At 43.6% G+C, this 23246-nt stretch overlaps 1 protein-coding gene and 1 long non-coding RNA gene across 7 annotated transcripts in view; one reads left to right on the forward strand and one right to left on the reverse strand.

Moving 5' to 3' along the window:
- Positions 1-1162, reverse strand: part of LOC126038096 (uncharacterized) — a 44334-nt gene extending 43172 nt beyond the window's left edge. The window contains exon 1 of the long non-coding RNA XR_007505903.1: positions 891-1162. This is a non-coding gene — a long non-coding RNA (uncharacterized LOC126038096). The remainder of the gene's footprint in view (positions 1-890) is intronic.
- The window catches only part of AZI2 (5-azacytidine induced 2), a 1028525-nt gene that overhangs the window by 922612 nt on the left and 82667 nt on the right, over positions 1-23246 (forward strand). The gene's annotated exons all lie outside the window — the stretch shown is intronic.

Raw genomic sequence — 23246 nt, forward strand, 5'->3', positions numbered from 1 at the left:
TTAATTTATCGGTCTCTGCCTGCTACAGACCTACAGACACGGCAGAATCCGTCGGCTTCGGTTTGGTAAACCCACGGCGAGACAAATGAATGGGAATGAAGACAGTGCCCACAGACAAAAGCACTGATCAATGCACTCCGCTGACATTATCTTAATGGCAACCTTTCTCTACCCCATCCTTCCTACTTTCCGATTCTCCCAGCAGCTGACAGAGCCGCACTAGCGGATGCGATCTGACCCATTTCTCGTTGAACTCCGTCCCCCACAGGTTCTCACTCGGCAGCGAGCAGCCGTCCCCCGGTCCGCAATGACACAGCAGGGCTGGCTGGAGGGACACGGCGCCCGGGCTCCGTCCCCCAGGTGGCTCGCCCCTCGCCGCCGGCCGAAAACCGAGGCGAGGGGCGGCGACGGGCAGCGAGGCGAAGGGGAGGCGAGGCGAGGCGAGGCGAGGCGAGGGGCGGCGAGGGGCGGCGCGGGGAGCGGCGGCCCTGCCGGCACTGGCCCCTCGAAGTGAGGTAAACTTTCGCGGAGGCACCTGGGCCGCCGCCCGCGGCGCCGCTCCCGCAGGGCGAGCGGAACAATGCCCGCCGCCCCGGGCCCCGCGGCGGCGGCCCCGCGCCTCCCCGCCCCGCCGCCCCCGTGTCCTCAGACAACCTCCGCCGCCGGCCCCCCCCGCCTCCCGCCGCCGCGCTGACAAAGGGCGGCGCGGGGCCGGGGCTGCCCGCGGCGGCGCGGCCGCGGCCGGGCGCGGGAGCGGGCGCGGGAGCGGGCGCGGGCGCGGGCGCGGACCCGGACCCGGACCCGGACCCGCCCGCCCGCCCCGCCGAGCGCGGCCCCGGGCAGCCGGCCCCTCCGGCCGGCCGGCGGCGGAGCGGAGCGGAGCTACCTACCTTTTTGTCCTCTTTCTCGCTGCCGTGCCTCCGCTCCGGGTGGCCGCTGTCGGCGGCGGGGGCCGGCTCCGCGGGCTGCCCATCGCGGTGGTGCGGGCGCTGGTGCGGGCAGCCGCCAGACCCCGCCGCCGGGGGGATGGGCTCCGGGCACGGAGAAACTCCCTTAACATCCATCTCCATCTTCCAGTTCACTGTATTGCGAGACAAAAGCAGGCAAACACTTTCCACCACCCCGCGTCTTTCCTGTGCTCTCCTTTCTCCCTCTTTTCTTTTTTCCCTTCTTTCTGCCTTTTTTTTTTCTTCCTCCCTTCCTTCCTTCCTTCCCTTCCCTTCCTTCCTTTTTTCCCCCCTCAGGAGGCCGTGACACGCATGGCTCTGGCCGCCGCTGCTGCACCGATCCAGCGGCTGCAATCCTCCCCTAGATCCTCCAGACTTTTGTATCCAGCGTGTGTGTGTGTGTAAGAGTGAGTGTGTGTGTGTGTGTGTGTGTGTGTGTGTGCGTGTGTGTGCGTGTGCGCGCGTGTCCTTGGTACGATGGCCTTCAATCGCCCCGACACGGCAAACGCTAACTAAGCAGATCTCTCGCCACGAAGATCAACTCCCGGCCCCAGTCTAATTGTGGTGGTTATTTACTTTACGCTATCTATGTCCCAGGCCCGGACAAGCCCTTCTGGCTGCAGCCCTTTGAACAAAGTTAACTGGAGGGAGCCGAGCCCCGGGAGGGGGTGGGGGCAAGGGGAAACCACCGGGGTTTAACACGGGGGAACGGACAATAATCCGGTAATGTCAAGTAAAAGTTAAACCTCCCCCTTCCTCCCCTCCCCCTCCCCTCTCCACATCCCAGGCAAGCGCAATACAGCAAAGCAAAACCGAGCGATTTCAGACCTGTGCAAGGTGCTGGTGGCGAGAAGAGACGAGCATTTACCCGATTGTTGCTTTTATTTTATTTTCCCCTCGCCTCCCCCCCCCCCCCCCCCCCCCCCAGCACCACCCGCTATTGCAAATGTGGGCTCCTTGATGTTAATCTCCTGGCCGTGGTCTGAGTGTATGTGTGTGACTGGAGCTCCCTCTCTCTCAGGCTGCCAGCGCCACGCAGCACTGCACAAGGAGAACTGGAGTTAAGGAGAAAAACAAGAGCAAATCCAGGCTGGAAATCTAAATCAGTACCAGCCACCGGCTCTCCGATCTTATCAACCCAAATACAAGAAGAGAAAGGGAAAGAAAAAAAAAAACGCGTGTAAGCTGCTAAATCAGTCGTGACTGCAGTGCGCACACGACTTTCAATCCTCGTGTTAGCTTCCTTCTCAGACTGAAGTTAGGCACGGTAGGGAAAAATGCAGTCTCATTAAGAGTGTTTTATACCAAAACAAGAATTTCCTCAGTGGCGCCAGAGCCAAGCCAAGTCTTCAGCTATTCCCCTTTTCATTTTGAAGGGATGAATGGTGAGCGTAGACCCCATCGTTATTAAATCAGGACACCATCAGGTGACCAGTCTGCACTTCTAAATATAACACCACATTGTCCTGAGGAGCCGCTGCTTTGAGAGTTAACTGGAAGCATCTGCTGAGAGCCTGCAGTGTCAAGATACGTATCTGATCTATGCCTGAGCTGTCTGATGCATGTGCTGACCTCTCCAATAGCACCTACCCGCTCCACAGAGATACTGGGCCACATCCTCAGGAGCTGGTCTATTTTACACCAGGAGAGAACCTGTCCCAGGGTGTTTCGGGAAGCGGGTGTCCATCAGGTATTACATGATGCCCTTTTATTCCTCGCCTTGGGTTCCGTTATTCCCCAACAGGATTGTTACTGTGGGAACCTGAACAGATTTTATTGCAACTATGTATTTGGACAAAGGGCAAGGGCTAATATTGCAATAGAGAGAAAAAAAAAGTCTTTGTCACACACCAAAGCTGTATTTTTAAAATACACATCGCTAAAGATCCTTTAGTATTATTCTCAAAGCATGTCGAGTACTGACGGGCCCTGCTGTCTTCTCAGGTTCCTGAAAATAAGGAGCATTTCTACTGAAACTATCAGCATCAGTGTTTAAAATTGAGGTAAATAATAAGACAATCAAGCCCTGAATATTGATGTTTATAATCAAATACTTCAGACTACTTACAATCATTTATTTATAATCATCTGAATATACTCTACGTTTTGGGGTATAATGATTTAAACATTCTGGATACTCTTACAGTTTTAGCCTCATTAGCAAAAAGCAGTACTAACTGCAGACAGGTACTTTTGGGGTGATCTGTCTTCACAGCCACGATGGCTGCAGAACATGTACAAAGGTGGACTTTGCTGCAGAATTGCCCAGGGCAAAGCAATAAGCCCACATAGATGACAAGTCACTGCGCTGTCAGTCCGCCTGTGCAGTCACCACCTCCCTCCACCTACCACAAAGCATGCAAGGAACAAAATTCTGTGCTCAAGAGCTTTTCCAGTTTGGGTCAAAATACTTCCAGTATCACAGGTTGGAAAACGGCAAGATAAAAGTGAAAATAAAAATATTGCTCATTCAGGCACTGCAACACACACTTAAAAAATTACCAATAAATGACATAGAAACCTTCCCATGGAGAGTAATACAATTCCCAATATACCATCTCCAGGTCTGTAAAATAAAACTCAAAGCAAAACCAAGCCATCTAAAAATAGAGAAAAGCTAACCCAAATACAAACATTTCACCATGTGCTCTGAAGCTTACTGGAGCTGGACGCTGGCACAGAACCAAGAAAAACTAATTCCAGAGGTGGGGGCTCTTGGCTCAGAAAGCTCTACTCCTAATCCTAAAGAGTTTAACCCCCAAAACCAACACAAACTTCTTAGATGGTTTGAGTGAATGTGATCATACATAAGAAGAAAAGGGCAGGCCCTAGATTGTATGAAAGTCAGTACAAAGATTTGTATTTGGCTGCTGAATTTCCAATTTCCTTTTTCTTTTTTCTTTTCTTTTCTTTTCTTTTCTTTTCTTTTCTTTTCTTTTCTTTTCTTTTCTTTTCTTTTCCTTTCTTTTCTTTTCTTTTCTTTTCCTTTTCTTTTCTTTTCTTTTCCTTTTCTTTTCCCCATCTTTCCTTTTTGTGCTGCAAAAGATTTACAATACTATTGCAAAAATAAAATTATTACAAATAATTCATCATAACAGTGTGCTCCCAGTTGTTCTCTGCATAAACCAGGTTTCCACCCAGCTGTTGATATTCAATAGATTTCCAGAGAATTCTAAGTAGAACATATTTTGTTATGCTAAGGTAAAGGTCTGAATAATCATCACAAATTTCTGTGAGAGAAATAATGGTCTTCAGGCCAAACATATTTTTGAGATACAAACAGTAACTACAAATCTAAGAGCACTAATAAATTGAACAGGAAAATGAAATCCGAACCGCCAGGCTGAGGAGATAAGAAATATGACCTCCTTCCAGTCTCATAAATGGTCCTTCTGACAAGTATCGGGTTCCTCAGGTTACCCCAAATTATTTTTGGTAAGCACTCAGAGAAGAGTGGGACTAAAGACCGTAATAATGCAACATGCCACAGAGCTGAACAGTTGATTGGTATTGCATAGTTAAAAGTTTTGAGTACCTTCAACTAACTTGGTACATACATCAAATTCAAAACCTAAGTCACAGAATAGTATTTGGAGCTGAGGTGGAAGAATGGAGAGCCAGAATCCTGCATCACATGGCAACTGTCTTGAAAGACAATGCATTGAGAAGCAGAAACCAGGAGTCTCAATTGAGGGCAAGTCATTCCACATCAGGAAGGCCCTGTTCGTAGGAAAACAACATTGTGTTGAATGATTTCCAGATGTGCCAACACATTGAAAAAAATTAGTGTGGCTCTTTTACTCATGTTTACTCTGGTAAAACAGCATATAGTTTAGCTTCTATATAGAATAATAAAGTACATTACTGAATATGGACTGTCTATTACCATACACAACATGCATCAAGAATTTCTGAGCCCAGACCTATTGTTCATTTTTCAAGAGAAACAGCATTAAAATATTGCTGGTGAAATCAATACTACAACTCATTAACACATGCTCCATGCTCCTGCATATTTTACAGTTGTGGGTTGTGCTGTAAAACAGGTGTAGGTGACTAAATAGATTCCAGAGACACTGACATTCTAAAATGCAAAAGGAAAGCCTTTCAAGACCAACTACATTCTTCATGTTTCCAAAAAAAAATTAAAATTAGGGAGTGATGACACTGAATTTAATTACAGGCCAAGTATGGGAACAATTTGATGGAAAGGGTCAAAGATTGCTTCTTCTAGAATACAGTGCCATTTTTGCATTCTTATTCTTGGTTATGATCATATGATAGTACAATATACTGTGCAAACCACATGGCAGGGGAATCCTCTGTAGTTCTAATTAATAAGGCTAGAAATGGTGGGAAGACATACACAAATTAAATGATTTGCCTAAGATCATAAAGTAGTTCAGTGGCAGATTAAACAGAAATTTTATGCCCTTTCCATGGTCTCTTCTTTTGGTCATTTGTTTCATTTAGCAATTTGTCACTTTTTCTTATGAATAGTTAAGATAACTGCTCAGAAACTAAATCATTTATTGATATTTACTTACATAACAATTCTTGTTCAAATATATTTTCAGGTCTTTCTCAAGCACATTTATGTTTATGTTAATCTGGATAAACTGAAGATGCTGCATGTCAAATGTACAAAAATGGCTATTACAAGTTAGCGGGATATACGCAATATTTATAAAAACACAGCTATCGTTGTATGAGAGACAGAGCATTTGGCTTTCTGCTGCCTCGCATATCTGTTGGTTCAGGATTCATCTACCCACTGCATTCAACATTTGAATAATTTTGACCTTTTCCCACCCTTAGACAATTCAAATCAAAGGTTTCCTGTTGTCAATGCAAGCTCCTTGGGGTCTCACTCAACACTATCTGTCAACTTGCATTCTACGCTATTTCATTTCTTGCTTGAGAGTTGCAAACAGAGTTGCTTTCTCATGAAGACTCTGACCTTATCGATAATTCCCTCTGTACTATACATTTCAAAGTGGCTAACACAGATGTTCATTGAGTCATTTTCCCAGCCATCGATCTCTGCTTCTGTTCTCCAAGGTGCTTTACTGCCAGTATGCACACATTCAGTAACCTGGGGGCTCCTCTAATTTTCAAGATCTATCTATGCAGGTATTTTCTGTCTCAGAAAGTCTATAATTGTATATGCTTAATAAATGCTATCCTGAGAGAATTATGTTACACAGGGATATAAAGACATGCTGTGGATATTCTTAGAGAGTAAAAGGTGAAAATACTATTTGAATTCTACCATTCTCTACAAGGTCCGACATGAAAATGGATACATTACAAGCTGCATTTTCAAAAGCATCTTGTCTTCTAGCTTTCCACCCACAATTTTTATAATATCAGTTCTCCCCTGCATTCTAACATTTTTGCTTACAAGTACTGAAATCACAAAGAATGGCTGCACAACTCAAGCCTTGAGTGATTTTTTTTTGAGCCTTTTAAAGACTTATCTCTGTTCCTTTTTTGGAACAAAAAATCCTGTAACCCTTGCCTCTTGAGCTCCTACAGCTCCTTTTCTAGAAAACCATCAAAATAGAATTGATAGGCTTCATTACTTTTAAACATGAACATAGCTCCTCATAGTTTATATTCTACATGACTGACAAACAAAACTATTCTGGCCACAGCGAGAGCTTCATCTTTCCTTGCCCAAGATATTGCAAAGAGACCAATGGCCATGCAGACCCTGCACTCACTTTCCAAAGCAGTTTCATTATTTGAGCATGTAACTATCTGTTCTGTAGGGTGTATGGAAGGCTTTGTTGCCCTCAAAATTGCTGTGTGAGGCAGAAGCAGCAGCTATTTCTGCTGACTTTTCTGAGAGTTGGACTGGGCTCATAGTTAGTCAAGACCTCATTGGGTGGGACAGAAGGCCTAACCAAGCAGACTCAAAGAAAGGAAACACAGCTCTGAGGCAAATGGGTGGGCAGCACAGCCACATAGACATTTGTTTCACACAATCTGAAAACATCTGTATTTCACTGGGTGGTGCTGCAGTCTTCTCAGTTCCTGTGGTAAACCTGGGCCTGTGCCAAAATGAAAAATTTGACCTAGTTTTCAGGTTTTTGGAAAGGAAAATCTCTACTGAGTTCACTTAACTTTGAAGATGGAGAAAAAAGTAATCTGTCACAATAATCACTTGTTAGAAACAAAAAAAACAAAAGGGAGATGCATTAAAACAAGAGAAATAGAATTGGTCTATATTACTTCTTAATGGATGCCAAATCTTCATTGCCAGACGTTAAACTTTCAGGAGCAGACAAAGGAATGAGAATGCTCTACAAGGGATACAACATCTCCAGTGGCAGCCAAGGGTCAGTGTTCAAGGACTGGTCCACTAAAGTTCAAAGGCCCGCTAGCAGGGAGATACAACAAGAATATGCATGGGTTTAGCCCTTAGGCATTTCTGCTTCACCAGCTGACCTGAAGCCCACCCACAGCACACAGCTCTGCTGTGTAAAGTGCAGAGATTTGTGTAGGAACTAGTGCAGGTCTTAGGAGCACTAACTCCTGTCTGATTTTCCATGCTATAGAGTGTTCCTAAGTGCCTTTATTTCTGATATGCCCAGTGGGATCCTAGAGAAACATCCTCAGAGCTGCAACATGCCATGGGGTAAGGAGAATACTCAGAACAGTTAGGTGTTTAGCTCCACTGATCCCTTTCTTCCTTGCTTTCTTTTTTTTTTTTCTCTCCCAGTCTCTTCTCAATGCTTCTGTCCCTTGTAGTAGAGAGAAGCATAAAGGCTCAATGTGCTAATAGCATCTTCTTCTTTTTGTAGCAGACTGCATATATACATATGCAAATATAGTTTTGAGCAGGGGTGATTGGTTTTGTTTAAAACTGTCAAAACTGAAGTCTGGAGAATTTTCTTGAAGTTGAAAAAATGAGTAATCCATTTGGTAGTATCTGTGTAAACAATATACACAAAACCACCTTCTTAAAATGTTTCTGCTTTTAATTTTTAAATTAATGCATACTGCTCAATTTGAGTACTTCTTCCAACTTCTGCTAACTCTCTGGCCCTGCTGAGATATGCCCCATTCTCTCCTTGTTCCTTCTGTAGATTGGAAATACATTTAAATTCACCAAATTTCTTAAAAAAAACAACACCACACACCCCCCCAAAAGTGCTAAGCATAAATTAAAGAAACAAAGTATGTTTAAGCATAAATAAGACCAAATACTATTCATCACATCTTCTTAAAACTAAAAATTGGTAGCAAGTATGTACATTATCAATTACTCTTCTATTCAACTGCTGGGACTTGAGTTTATGGTTTTAAAGTTTTGTCCATCAAATTCAGGACTTAATCTGCAACTGGCTGAATCCACTGAGTCAGAGTATGTATTTAAACAGTATAGACTTCACCACTTTAATTAATCTTCAGGGAAGAGTCTGACTTTGCTGTCTTTACCTAGGATAAACCTGTTTTGAGGTCAATACTACAAGTACGAGGTGGAATGAAGGACTAGGCTTTCAAGGAGAAACACAAAATTCTAAACTCTTCCTTTCCAAAATAATTTTAAATTCCATAAATAATTTCAGTATATTCATACTGTGGAGCTAGCAATATACCCTTAAATGTAAAGGCCACATTTTCACTATTTCTGCTTTTGCAGGATGCTATAGGGAAAAAAAAAACCCTAGTAAAAATTTTTAAGAAACATTTGCTGAGTGGATATAATATGTTTTCCAAAAGCAACATAAGACATTTATTTTTGTTTAATATTTCTACACACAATTGTAGAGTTAAAAACAGATACTTGAACAACTGAGTATGAAGGAAGTTAATGAGGATACATGAGAAGACTATCAGATGCAAAAACGTAGGAAATTGATGAAAGTGAAAAACCCTGCAAACAGTTTTCTGACTTTGAATGGCAAACTCAAGAGAGATGAAAGATGAATGCATCAAAAAGAACATCCTTTTGTTCCTTGAAAGAATACTTTATTGTCTACTTTTATTTCTTGGACACCATCACTGGTACTGCACTCACAAAAAACAATGGAAGACACGTCCCTGCCCCAAGGAGTGTACAATTGAAAAGCCAATGGAAAGATGTCCAGTAATTTCAAAATGAGTAGGATTAGACCTAAAATTAGGCAAACATACTTGAATAGCAATGCCTGCCAGTACATTAGCAATAGTTCAGCATTCAAAGATAGATGTTTTGATGACAGATTAAAAATAAATAGACATGGTAATGGATATAAAGAAAATAAACTGAAGTTGCAAGGAAATGTTTTGATTAAAAAGCTGATGTTCTCAGGTCAAATATGCTGTCAACAGGGTATGACACTTAAGGTCTCAAAAAGCACTCAGGGCTAAACTTCAACTTCGTGCATGCAAATCACTGGGGTTTGTGGTTGTTTATCACTGTCACTTGTACAAGCAAATGATAGAATTTACATCTGTAAAAGCCCATTTGTGCTTAGTTTGTATTCAGTTAGCACATACAGCTGAGGTTTGTATGCATATCTGTATATTTTATCATTTTCTTGCAGAAGAAGCAGTGCTCAAAATTGTACCTGAAAAACAGATGTCATATTTCAAAAATCTGATTCTGAGTAGTACTCAGCAAAAGCAAAAAACCCCGATACAATGCCGCAGATACAATCTAATCTATTTCCAGCAATGACACCAAAATAAGGTAACACAATTTAAGATCAAACAAACAAGATGCCAGGCAACATGTAGATGTTCGAGTGTGTTTGCTTCCTTTTTTGTGCCCTTTAACTGACAGTGAAGTAGTTCATAATTTTGACAGTTGATAGGGGTCAGTTAACTTCAGAGGAGTTACTACTCCTTTGCTACAAGTGGGCACAATTCGTAACTCTTCCTACTCCTGTTTGATCCTGCCGTGAAGATGCATGGCATGTCTGTACTTTACAGTGATGCCAGTCATGTAACCAGAAGTAAAATTCCCAGATCAAGACAGGTGTAAGGCTGTTAGTCAGCTAACTTCCCCCTATGCCATCTTCAGCATTGAGCTAGGTCCTTAACTGAATTCTGCATCAACACAGTCCCCACTATCCCAGGTGTCCTGGTTTCAGCTGGGATAGAGCTAACTGTCTTCCTAGTAGCTGGTACAGTGCTGTGTTTTGAGTTCAGCATGTGAAGAATGTTGATAACACTGATGTTTTCAGTTGGTGCTCAGTATTGTTTAGACTATAGTCAAGGATTTTTCGGCTTCTCATACCCAGCCAGGGCACAAGAAGTTGGCACAGGACACAGCCAGGGCACCTGACCCAAACTGGCCAACGGTGTATTCCATACCATGGGACGTCCCATCCAGTATAGGAACTGGGAAGTAGGGGCGGGGAATTGCCACTCGGGGACTGGCTGGGTGTCAGTCGGTGGGTGGTGAGCTATTGCCCTGTGCATCATTTGTACATTCCAATCCTTTTATTACTACTGTTGTCATTTTATTAGTGTTATCATTATCATTATAGTTTCTTCTTTTCTGCTCTATTAAACTGTTCTTATCTCAACCCAGAAGTTTTACCTTTTTTCCCGATTTCCTCCCCCATCCCACTGGATGGGGGAAGTGAGTGAGTGGCTGCGTGGTACTTAGTTGCTGGCTGGAGTTAAACCACAACAGTCCATTTTGGCGCCCAACGTGGGGCTCGAGGGGTTGAGATAACGACAAACCTGACCAGAGCTTGTTAAAACAAATTTGTTCCAAGCGTTCATTATGTTGATTTATGAGTTCTTAGAGTTGTTGCTCTGGCTTTTAAAGCTCTGTTATGTATCACCTCGCTTGCTGTATATAATTCCTCTTCTACTGCTTATCATCCGTGGGAGGTGGATTTTTGCTTTGATGTGTGGTATAACATTGGTTTATGGTATGATAAAGTCATCGGCTGTGGGATTAATCCGGTATTTGCACTTAGCATTGTCACCTTTATATGGCAGGAGCCACCTGTGGGAAATTATTAATAATTATACCATCTACCTTTCCTCCATGGAAAACCAGTCTATGGGTGGGGTATCTTTCTTCCCCTCTCCTTTCTCCTTTAGTCCAGTTACAATGGTGTTGGAGAATTTTGGGAAATTTGAATATTCCTGGGGTGTTGGGACTAGCACAGTCCTAGCCCTACTGCTAGGAATTAGCATACTTCTGAATGTGGTTCAGCTCTCGTTTAAGGTTAAACAGCTATTTAAGAAGATCACCCAGAGATGTGCCCCAAGGCTAGATAATTATGAGTGGCAGGGTGTGTGGGGTAGTATGGGCAAGTACCTAGAAAATTGGGCACCTCCAATGTTTTGGAAATTCACCCCTGAACAAGTGCGGGATCCAGAAGAACTAGTAAAATATTTGGAAAAGGTATGCTGTCACCCCGGCAGCTCCAGAGAGATACAAATCACTGCAACATGCTGGGGCCTGGCCCATGCCTATCGAGCCCTGTTCGACACTACTCAGTACCCTCAAGGGGAAGAGAAAGTCTCTAGACCTAACAACGAAACGATGACCACCACAGCCACCCAAACCTCAACAATGGGCGCTGCGGCCCCTCCAGGCCTAGCAAGGAGCACTGCTGCTACCCAAACCTCGGCGACAGACACTGCGGTTATCCAGAACCCGGCGAGCGATACTGCAACTGAACCAGAGGACCAACCTGGACCAGTATCGGTTGCCCCCGTACAGAAAAGGAAATATACAAAAAAATCAGTTCGCTTAGCAAAGGACAATGGTGAACCAGGGTCATCACGGGAACCGGAGGAAGAGGCAGAACCAGAGGTAATAACCCAGTCCCTATCCTTGAGTGAGCTGCGGGATTTGCGAAAAGATTTTGGCCGCCGTGTAGGTGAGCATATTATCACCTGGCTCCTCCGATGCTGGGACAATGGGGCTAATAGCTTGGAATTAGAAGGTAGGGAAGCCAAGCAGCTGGGATCACTTGCCAGGGAAGGTGGCATTGACAAGGCACTTGGAAGAGGGACACAAGCCATCAGCCTCTGGAGGCGACTCCTGTCAAGTGTGAAGGAATGGTACCCCTTTAAGGAAGATGTTATATGTCAATCAAGTAAGTGGACCACCATGGAAAAAGGTATTCAATATCTGAGGGAATTAGCCGTGCTAGAGGCGATTCATCATGACCCGGACAACCAACAGTTACCCAAAGACCCAGACGAAGTCCAATGCACACGACCCATGTGGCGGAAGTTTGTACGGAGCGCACCATCGTCCTATGCCAACGCATTGGCAGTAATGTCCTGGAAGGATGAAGAGGCACCAACAGTGGAGGAAGTGGCTCGCCAGCTGCGTCAATACGAAGAAAATCTCTCCTCCTCCCTACAAGCCTGCATTTCAGCTGTGGAGAAGCTGTCCGAGGATTTCCAGCAATTCAAAAAGGATATGTCCTATTCCCCACCTGGAAGGACCAATATCTCAGCTATTAGGAGTGAGCGGTCTTCTGCCCAAGAGAGAGAATATAGAAGGTACACACCACGAGGTGCCCTGTGGTTTTACCTATGTGATCAGGGAGAGGACATGAGGAAATGGGACGGAAAACCTACCTCGGTCCTAAATGCACGGGTACGTGAACTGCGAGGAAAAACCCCCACAAAAGGGGATTCTACCAGGAAAAATGCCGCTCCAGTTTCCAAACAGAGTAGAAGGGCTGACTTTATTTCCGATCCTCTTGAAGGGACTTCTGAGCCAATTCTACGAGAAGTGAATACTGAATACTCTAACCAGAATTAGAGGGGCCCTGCCTCCAGCCAGGTGGAGGAAAGGGATAACCGGGTTTATTGGACAGTGTGGATTCGATGGCCTGGCGCGTCAGACCCACAGGAGTATAAGGCTCTAGTAGACACCGGTGCACAGTGCACTCTAATACCATCAAGTTATAACGGGACAGAATCCATCTGTATTTCTGGTGTGACAGGGGGATCTCAAGAGTTAACTGTATTGGAAGCTGAAGTAAGCCTAACTGGGAATGAATGGCAAAAACACCCCATTGTGACTGGTCCAGAGGCTCCGTGTATCCTTGGCATAGACTATCTCAGGAGGGGGTATTTTAAGGACCCGAAGGGGTATCGATGGGCTTTCGGTATAGCTGCCTTGGAGACGGAGGGCACTGAACAGTTGTCTACCCTGCCTGGTCTCTCTCAAGACCCTTCGACTGTGGGGTTGCTGAAGGTTGAAGAAAAACAAGTGCCAATTGCTACCACAACGGTGCACCGGCGGCAATATCGCACCAACCGAGACTCTCTGATTCCCATCCACAAATTGATTCGCCAACTGGAGAGCCAAGGAGTGATCAGCAAAACTCGCTCACCCTTTAATAGTCCCATATGGCCAGTGCGGAAGTCTAATGGGGAATGGAGATTAACTGTTGACTATCGCGGCCTGAATGAAGTTACCCCACCGCTGAGTGCTGCCGTTCCAGATATGCTGGAACTTCAATACGAGTTAGAGTCAAAGGCAGCCAAGTGGTATGCCATCATTGACATTGCTAATGCATTTTTCTCAATCCCTCTGGCAGCAGAGTGTCGTCCACAATTTGCCTTTACTTGGAGGGGTGTCCAGTACACTTGGAATCGATTGCCCCAGGGGTGGAAACACAGCCCCACCATTTGCCATGGACTAATCCAGACTGCACTGGAAAAAGGTGAAGCTCCGGAACACCTGCAATACATTGATGACATCATTGTATGGGGCAACACAGCAGAAGAAGTCTTTGAGAAAGGGAAGAAAATAATCCAAATCCTTCTGAAAGCCGGTTTCGCCATAAAGGAAAGTAAGGTCAAGGGACCTGCACTGGAGATCCAGTTTTTGGGAATAAAATGGCAAGATGGACGTCGTCAGATCCCAATGGACGTGATTAACAAAATAGCAGCTATGTCTCCCCCAACTAATAAAAAGGACACACAGGCCTTCTTAGGTGTCGTGGGGTTTTGGAGAATGCATATTCCAAATTACAGTTTGATTGTAAGCCCTCTCTATCAAGTGACCAGGAAGAAGAATGATTTTAAATGGGGCCCTGAACAACAACAAGCCTTCGAACAAATTAAACGGGAGATTGTTCATGCCGTAGCTCTTGGACCAGTCCGGACAGGACAAGATGTTAAAACTGTGCTCTACACTGCAGCTGGGGTGAATGGCCCTACCTGGAGCCTCTGGCAGAAAGCACCTGGGGAAACCCAAGGCCGACCCCTGGGGTTTTGGAGTCGAGGATATCGAGGATCCGAGGATCGCTATACTCCAACTGAAAAAGAGATACTGGCAGTGTATGAAGGAGTTCGAGCCACCTCAGAAGTGGTTGGTACTGAGACACAGCTCCTCTTAGCACCCCGACTGCCAGTGCTGGGCTGGATGTTCAAAGGGAGGGTCTCCTCTACACATCACGCGACTGACGCCACGTGGAGTAACTGGATCGCACTCATCACACAATGGGCTCGCATAGGAAACCCCAGTCGCCCAGGAATTTTAGAAGTGATCACGGACTGGCCAGAAGGCAAAGATTTCGGAATGTCACCAGAGGAGGAGGTGGCGCGTGCTGAAGAAGCCCCGCTGTATAATAAACTGCCAGAAAATGAGAGGCAATATGCCCTGTTCACTGATGGGTCCTGTCGCATTGTGGGAAAGCATCGAAGGTGGAAAGCTGCTGTATATAGTCCTACACGACAAGTCGCAGAAACTGCTGAAGGAGAAGGTGAATCGAGTCAGTTTGCAGAGGTGAAAGCCATCCAGTTAGCATTAGACATTGCTGAAAGAGAAAAGTGGCCAGTGCTCTATCTCTATACTGACTCATGGATGGTGGCAAATGCCCTGTGGGGGTGGCTACAGCAATGGAAGCAGAGCAACTGGCAGCGCAGAGGTAAACCCATTTGGGCTGCCACACTCTGGCAAGATATTGTGTCCCGGCTAGAGAATCTGGTTGTAAAAGTACGTCATGTACATGCTCACATACCCAAGGGTCGGGCCACTGAGGAACATCGAAACAACGAACAGGTGGATCAGGCTGCCAAGATTGAAGTGGCTCAGGTGGACCTGAACTGGCAACATAAGGGTGAGCTATTTATGGCTTGGTGGGCCCATGATACTTCAGGCCATCAGGGAAGAGATGCAACATATAGATGGGCTCGAGATCGAGGGGTGGACCTGACCATGGACACTATCGCGCAGGTTATCCATGAATGTGAAACATGTGCTGCAATTAAGCAAGCCAAGCGGTTAAAGCCCCTGTGGTATGGAGGGCGATGGCTGAAATATAAATTTGGGGAAGCCTGGCAGATTGACTATATCACCCTCCCACAAACTCGCCAAGGCAAGCGCTATGTACTGACAATGGTGGAAGCAACCACCGGATGGCTGGAAACATATTCTGTACCCCATGCCACTGCCCAGAACACTATCCTGGGCCTTGAGAAGCAGGTCTTGTGGCGACATGGCACCCCAGAAAGAATCGAGTCAGACAATGGGACTCATTTCCGAAACAACCTCATAGACACCTGGGCCAAAGAGCATGGCATTGAGTGGGTGTATCATATTCCCTATCATGCACCAGCCTCTGGGAAAATCGAGCGATACAATGGACTGTTAAAGACTACATTGAAAGCAATGGGGGGTGGAACTTTCAAACATTGGGATACACATTTAGCAAAAGCCACCTGGTTAATCAACACCAGAGGATCTGCCAATCGGAGTGCCCCTGCCCAATCAGAATTTTTACATACTGTAGAAGGGGATAAAGTCCCTGTAGTGCACATGAAAAATATGTTAGGGAAAACAGTCTGGGTTACTCCTGCCTCAGGCAATGGTAAACCCATTCGTGGGATTGCTTTTGCTCAAGGGCCTGGGTGCACTTGGTGGGTGATGCGAAAAGATGGAGAAGTCCGATGTGTGCCTCAAGGGGATTTGATTTTAGGTGAAAATAGCCAAAATTAAACTGTATGATATTAGTTGCTATATAACCCTGCTACTGTATGTTATCATTATTATAATTGTTATATGCTATATCCATAGTACTATAGCAAGAAAGAACTGCGATAAAACTGAGCAAAACGCAATAGTGATGGAACCAGAACTGACTCCAGCATGCAACGATCCAACGGTGCACACCATCCTCCTGCTACGTCAAATGTCAGCTGCTCGTCACACCGCACTGAAGCCCAATTCTGCTGTACCGACTGAGAGGACTTTGCACCATTCCTCCTGCCCAGACAGACTGGTATGACACATGGAGCCCAGAGTCGGAAACTAATTGAACTCAACAAATGTTTTATGAACATAACTCATGAACTAAAGGAATAATATCTCTGTGTGTGTATATATATATATCTCTCATTGTTCATATGTCTTAAAGGACTGGAAAGGTGGTGATGATTAATCAGGATGTAACTAAAGGTATGGGAACTGAGCATGACGTCAATGGTATAGAATAAGGGGTGGATACTGTCCTGGTTTCAGCTGGGATAGAACTAACTGTCTTCCTAGTAGCTGGTACAGTGCCATGTTTTGAGTTCAGCATGCGAAGAATGTTGATAACACTGATGTTTTCAGTTGGTGCTCAGTATTGTTTAGACTATAGTCAAGGATTTTTCAGCTTCTCATGCCCAGCCAGGGCACAAGAAGTTGGCACAGGACACAACCAAGGCACCTGACCCAAACTGGCCAACGGTGTATTCCATACCATGGGACGTCCCATCTAGCTTAGGAACTGGGAAGTGGGGGGGGGGGGGGGGCAGGGAATCGCTGCTCGGGGACTGGCGGGGTGTCGGTCGGCGGGTGGTGAGCTATTGCCCTGTGCATCATTTGTACATTCCAATCCTTTCATTACTACTGTTGTCATTTTATTAGTGTTATCATTATCATTATAGTTTCTTCTTTTCTGCTCTATTAAACCGTTCTTATCGCAACCCAGAAGTTTTACCTTTTTTCCCGATTTCCTCCCCCATCCCACTGGATGGGGGAAGTGAGTGAGTGGCTGCGTGGCGCTTAGTTGCTGGCTGGAGTTAAACCACGACACCAGGCCAATGAATCCTAATGCACTGGGATCCATTGGGCTCTTCCTATTCACCTTTAAAATATATTATTTCATTGTTTATTTGTGTTTGACAGGATTTTGTAGCAAGAGCTAGAGAAAATTTATTTAGAGTGAATGCTTACATTCTGATACACAAGACTCAACTGCCAGGGAAAAGAACTGGACTCCTAAGCTCTCCACTGTCCAGTTTAACTCTTGCACTTGCTTCTAAGAGTCAATGTTACCCCTCATAAAATAAATCACATTAATTCATAGTCTGTGAGTTTATCTGTTCAGTTATTCATCTCATTTTGTATGAGCACCAGGAGAACTCTCAACTGCAGAAAATAGTTGAAGTCAGAGTCCAGCAGCAATCTGAGAGATTATATTTTTACTTCTTCATCAGCCATTTAAATCTATTTTCAACCTCCAGAAGGTACTTTCCTGTGATCTACCTGTACTGACCTCAATTGAAATTTGGCTTCCAGAGTTTAAGCTCTGGCCCTCTGGGATCACTGTGCCAGGATGTGAAACCTGAGTCCTCACATCATTCTGTGTACATGTAAAAGTAGTCAGGATTCAAGCCCTGAGCAGTAATAGCTCTTAAATTACCTTGTGTTCTCATGAAAGTCAGTTCACAGCTGAATATAAGATAAATGGTATTCCACCAAAGCAGAATTTAGTATACTTAAAAAAGGAGTTCAAGTTTGAGAGCTAGAGGGTATGTCCGTGAAGACAGAGTCTATGTGAAGTTGATCAGGTGAATGTTTTCTGGTTTAATGCAAGAGCTGTGTCTGGAAGATAGTCAAAGACCTAAACAGCTATTATTAGAAATAATAGAGCTGTTGTGGTGGGCTGATCCTGGCTGGATACCAGGTGCCCACCAAAGCTGTTCTATCACTCCCCTCCCTGCCTCAGCTGGACAGGGGAGAGAAAATATAACAAAGGCCTCATGAGTTGAGATAAGGACAGGAGAGATCACTCACTAATTACTGTCACAGGTAAAACAGACTCAACTTGGGGAAATTTAACTCAATTTATTACCAATCAACCAAAGTAGGGTAATAAGAAATAAAATCAAATCTCAAACACCTTCCCTCCACGCCTCCCTTCTTCCTGGGCACAACTTCACTCCCCCCCAAGCAGCACAGGGGGATGGGGAATGGGGTTTACAGTCAGTTCATCACATGTTATCTCTGCTGCTTCATCCTCTTCAGGGACAGGACTCATCATGTTCTTCCCCTGCTTCAGCATGGGGTCCCTCCCACGGGAGACAGTCCTCCACGAACTTCTCCAACGTGAGTCCTTCCCCCTGGCTGCAGTTCTTCATGAACTATGGCATGCAGTCCTTCAGGCACAGACTGCTCCAGCGTGGGTCCCCCACAGGGTCACAAGTCCTGCCAGAAAACCTGCTCCGTGGGCTCCTCTCTCCACAGATCTGCAGGTCCTGCCAGGAGCCTGCTCCAGTGCAGGCTTCCATGGGATCGCAGCCTCCTTCGGGCATCCACCTGCTCCAGCGTGGGGTCCTCCACAGGCTGCAGGTGGATATCTGCTCCACCGTGGACCTCCATGGGCTGTAGGGGGACAGCCTGCCTCACCAGGGTCTTCCCCACAGGCTGCAGGGGAATCTCTGCTCCGGTGCTTGGTGCACCTCCTCCTCTCCTTCTTCACTGACCTTCACTGTCTGCATGGTTGTTTCTCTTACGTGTTCTCACTCCTCTCTTCGGCTGCCGTTTCTGTGTGCCCCACAACTTTTTTTCCTTCTCAAATATGTTCTCCCAGAGGCGCTATCACTGTCGCTGATGGGCTCAGCCTTGGCCGGCAGCGGGTCCATCTGAGAGCTGGCTGGCATTGGCTCTGTCGGACACTGGGGAAGCTTCCAGCAGCTTCTCACTGAAGCCACTCCTGTAACCCTCCCTGCTACTAAAACCTTGCCACACAACCCAGTACAGCTGTACATTAACCTGAGCAGGTCTGGTACTGGGAAACCCCCTATCTTCTTAGAACAAAGCAACAGCAAGATGCTTGCTTTTTCTCGTGGCATTATCACATTGATGCTTCACAATAACAAAACAATTTTGCAGAAAAAAACTATTTTGTATGCCTTCTGTGAAATCAGTTTGCATTTCTATTACTTTCAAATGAGAAATGTTACAGTTTACATACTTGGCTATATTTATACAGATTTTATAAGCATGTCAAGTTATCTGTTTTGCTAACCCTACAATAACTGCTCTGGAATAATTATTTGTGTGTTTACTATATTAGATACTTCTGTCTTTTCTAAAGAAAGAAGAAGAATTTTCTTATTTCTTATTTCTTAGAAGAAAATTAGGAATTGACATCCTAGATAAGACCAACAGGCTTCCTGCTCCAATAGCCTGACAGTGCCCAGTGCCAAATGCTCTTCAAAGAAAAATAAGCAGGCAAAAGTATTGAGTAAGTATGCAATAACTAGTCTGTACTAGACATTTCCTCTTAATTTGCACCACACTGTCATTAATTTATGCCAAAAATAACAACATTTATCTACAGTGTAAAAAACATTTCTTACTCTAACTCCTGTAACTGTCGATATTCTCTTTACCCATATGAAGGTCTAATACTCTAAGGATCTTATAAGGCTTTTTCAAAATCCAAAATAAGGTACAGCAAAGCAAATGCAAATCAGTAGACATTACTTTTTCAAACAACATGGCTAATGACTCAGTGTTGTTTAGATATGCATTTTGATTTCTACAGCTGCATCTTCCAGTGCAGTGCTATCAGTCAGACTAAAGTTCTAAACAATCTGGTGATTCTACAGTCCTCTGACATCTAATAGCTGATTTATTTTTTCAACCTGTCATAACAACATAACAATCTATTTAAGGAGAACATTCAAACTCTTATTTAAGATTTGCCTCCCACTGAAGAAACCTGTATTCTGGGACATGATTCAGATGGATGGGAGGGTTAAATAGGTACAAGCAGATAATACTGCTTTTCGGTCATTCTTTCTCAACAGACTAACTTAAAGAATGCCAGCTTGAAAGCTTTCTTATTCTCTGGTTAAGAAATAATTAATATGTTTCAAGTATACCTGCAGCGTACACAAAAAACAAAGAGGACAAGAAAATATTAAAGCTAATCTCTATGTTTCATTAAAAAAATCCACTCAGATGAGTCTGTGTATCCATGCATTTAAACATAGGGGTATATATCAGTATATAAAGCACAAACATATCTAAAACATATATTTCCATACTACACAGACACACTTCTACCCCCATATGTGAAAAGGAATAGAGGGTAGATGGCAAACAAAACATCCCTGCTTCTTGGCTCAGTCCCATTTGCCATATTTCAAGATGAACTAGGAAAGCATTTACAAGCAAGAAATGCTATGGAATTGGAAAAAATAATATTCTCAAGAATTAAAAAAAGTGTTTCTCAATGGAAATTGGAAAATTCCCTTCAAACACAAAGGAGAATTGAAATCAGTCTGCAGGGAAAAAAAAATAGAATAAAATCCTGATTGCTGAAACAATTCTAAAATGTCGGAAAAAGCAATTAATATGAGCAGAAACTCACTAATTGGTGTAGCTGATTATGGACAAGTATTAAAAGAATTGCAATTTGATTCACAGAGCCAAGACTAAGTTTAAATGAAATAGATGCAGTGGACTGGCTGAAGAACAAGTTTATGATTCATGAGTAGCACGAAGACAGAAGAGATATAAATTGAAAGGATGCAGGACCATATTGGCCATACATGGCCTCAAGCGGAAATCCAGAAAAGCTGGAAAGTTAAAATCACAGCTATTGATTTCACTAAAAAGATTAAAAGATACCATAATATTGGAAGATCTCACTTGGCCAGTTCTGGGCAACAAGTTTAGTATGTATTACTTGTCATAGTACAAAGAATTCCTAATTTCTTGAGCTGAAATTTCACAGCTCAGGTCTTCAAGTTAATTCATGAGAAGGTGCTGATTTAGTGCTGCTGTATATTTTAAGAGTTGTGGGGGAAAAAAAATCTCTGGAGTAATTCTTTTCCAAAAATGAAAACTTTAATTTTTGGCACAGCAACGAAGTTATCTGTACTAGTGAAAATACAACTCCTTATTATCTCACTAATACTTGACTAAAGAGATTTTGTCTTCAGGAGGCAACTGAAAGGGATGTGATGTAGGGACAAAGTAAAAAAGGACAGCCTTTATGACTGATAATGGTGGTTCGATGTGCGAAATCCCTGTTCTTCTTCAGAAGGAATTTTGTATCAATAAACATTTTCTTGACACTGAAATATAGAGATTTCAAAACAAAATAGTTCAAAAAGGAGAGAAGTTTTAAAAATTTCTCTTGAAATCCATCATTTGGATAAAACAGTTTCCTCTTAATGTTCAGGTGCTCATTGGTAATCAAATTTTGGTTTTACTTCTCATTGTTTAACATCTCTAATAACCAGGACACACTCAACATAGTATATTACCTTGAAAACTTTCCAGTTGTCTGATAGCTCTAAGTTTTAGGAAAAAATATTCATCCTCACTGCAAAAGATAAAACCTGTTCAGTTAAGTACAATTAAAGGTTTAAGGAAATGCATCACTTAAACTGGCTTACGATTAAACCATCTTAAAAAAAATCCTCACAGTGATATTTCAAGATTTTCACATAGTCTGAGGAAAGTTGTACCTAATACGATATCCAAAGGGATTAAGGTGGATTCAATTTTTATAGACATAAGATAGTAAAAGGGAAACCTTTTAGAAGCTTTATTGGAAGGCTTCAGAAAGAGGTAAATATGATCTAGCTTCACAGACTTCCAGCTACCAGAGGATGATATAGTCTATTTGTAAACAACTGGTTATTCATTAGCTATGATGTCTGAGAGATGAAGATTGCTAGGGATTTATGAGTAAGTCACCTCATTTCTCTCAGTCATGGCAATGACTCAATTTTCCTAGCTAGAGTGAAGTTTTAGTATGTTCCACCAACCATGCAATAGACTTCATCCCTTGGATGTTGGTTATTTTCTTAATTCTAAGTAACAGTGGTCACAAAACATGATGTCTGTGGGGAGCATTTACCATGACAAAGCATTGCATACTTAGCAGAACTATAGTCAAAACACTTTTTTCTATTTCATTACAGAACTTCATTTGTAATTTTATGTAGAAGTAAATATAAGTACTATTTAGAATGACAGCAAGCAAGAAATGGTAAATAGTAAATAAAGGAAAGTTGCACAATAGCCCAGTTAGTGCTACTGTACAACGGCAAATGAAACTCCTCGATGCTTACCAACACAATCAAAGTTTGTAAATACAGAGCTCTACAGGATGTGTGGGAATGGGTTGATCCCTGTGGCCAGTTCTAGTAAATCAGGCAACATAGCTGAATGACCAGAGAGAAATGTACTGAGTTTCTGTCCTTAGTCCTTGCAAATTTCTAATCACTGAACATTTTCCAGGCAGCTGCATTTTAGGCTTATACATATATCCCTGTCTTTTAAGCTCTATGTGCTTGAATATGTCTCAAATATTCTCTTTCCTTGGATATTCTGAGTTAGATTCCCTCCTCAGAGGCATGTGATGACAGAAACACAAAGCATTTAGACTCTTAAGGGTATTCTAAGAATGACCAATTCATACCAGGTTTCAGTGAAAAGCTTGCCATTATGAATTTTCAGTGAAGTAAGTATATGTTATGCATAAAAGCCTAAAGAACAATAAGATGATGTTTGGAAAGTCAGTGCAACTTCCTAGCTTTTAAAAGCAAAAATTAGATACAGAAGTTACGTCACATGCATGTACTCTCAACTGGTTTGAGTTTTTAGGTGCAGCACAGACCTCTGACATGCTATCTAGAAAAGTATTTGAGTAGTGAAAAACTGTCACTCTTCTGTGAATCAGCCACAAGAGGCAGGTGAGACACGCATTTCATTTGGCCTACAGAATTATTACCTGGCAGGAGGAAAAGACTAGTTCTAGGGGGCAGGGAGAGGTAATACCTATCTATCATTTTCCAAACATAAATCTTCCACTGGTGCTATTTCCAGTACATCCATATTACAGTCATAGATTCCCTGCTGGCCTTCCCAGTCAAATAATTCCTTTCTGACATCCAGACTGTTCCCATTCCTCTCTATTATTTTTACATTTGAACTCCACTTTTGTCTGTCTTCATATCCTTTGGCTAATAATTTCAGTTACTCTCTCTTCTCCTCTGCTCCATCGTTGTCCCTGTCCTTGTAACAACTCAGATCCAGCTCTTAATGCTCCATTTAGGCAGTTTTCCTTTTATTGC

The sequence above is a fragment of the Accipiter gentilis genome, chromosome 4, assembly GCF_929443795.1.
Source record: "Accipiter gentilis chromosome 4, bAccGen1.1, whole genome shotgun sequence".
Taxonomy (NCBI): Eukaryota; Metazoa; Chordata; class Aves; order Accipitriformes; family Accipitridae; genus Astur; species Astur gentilis.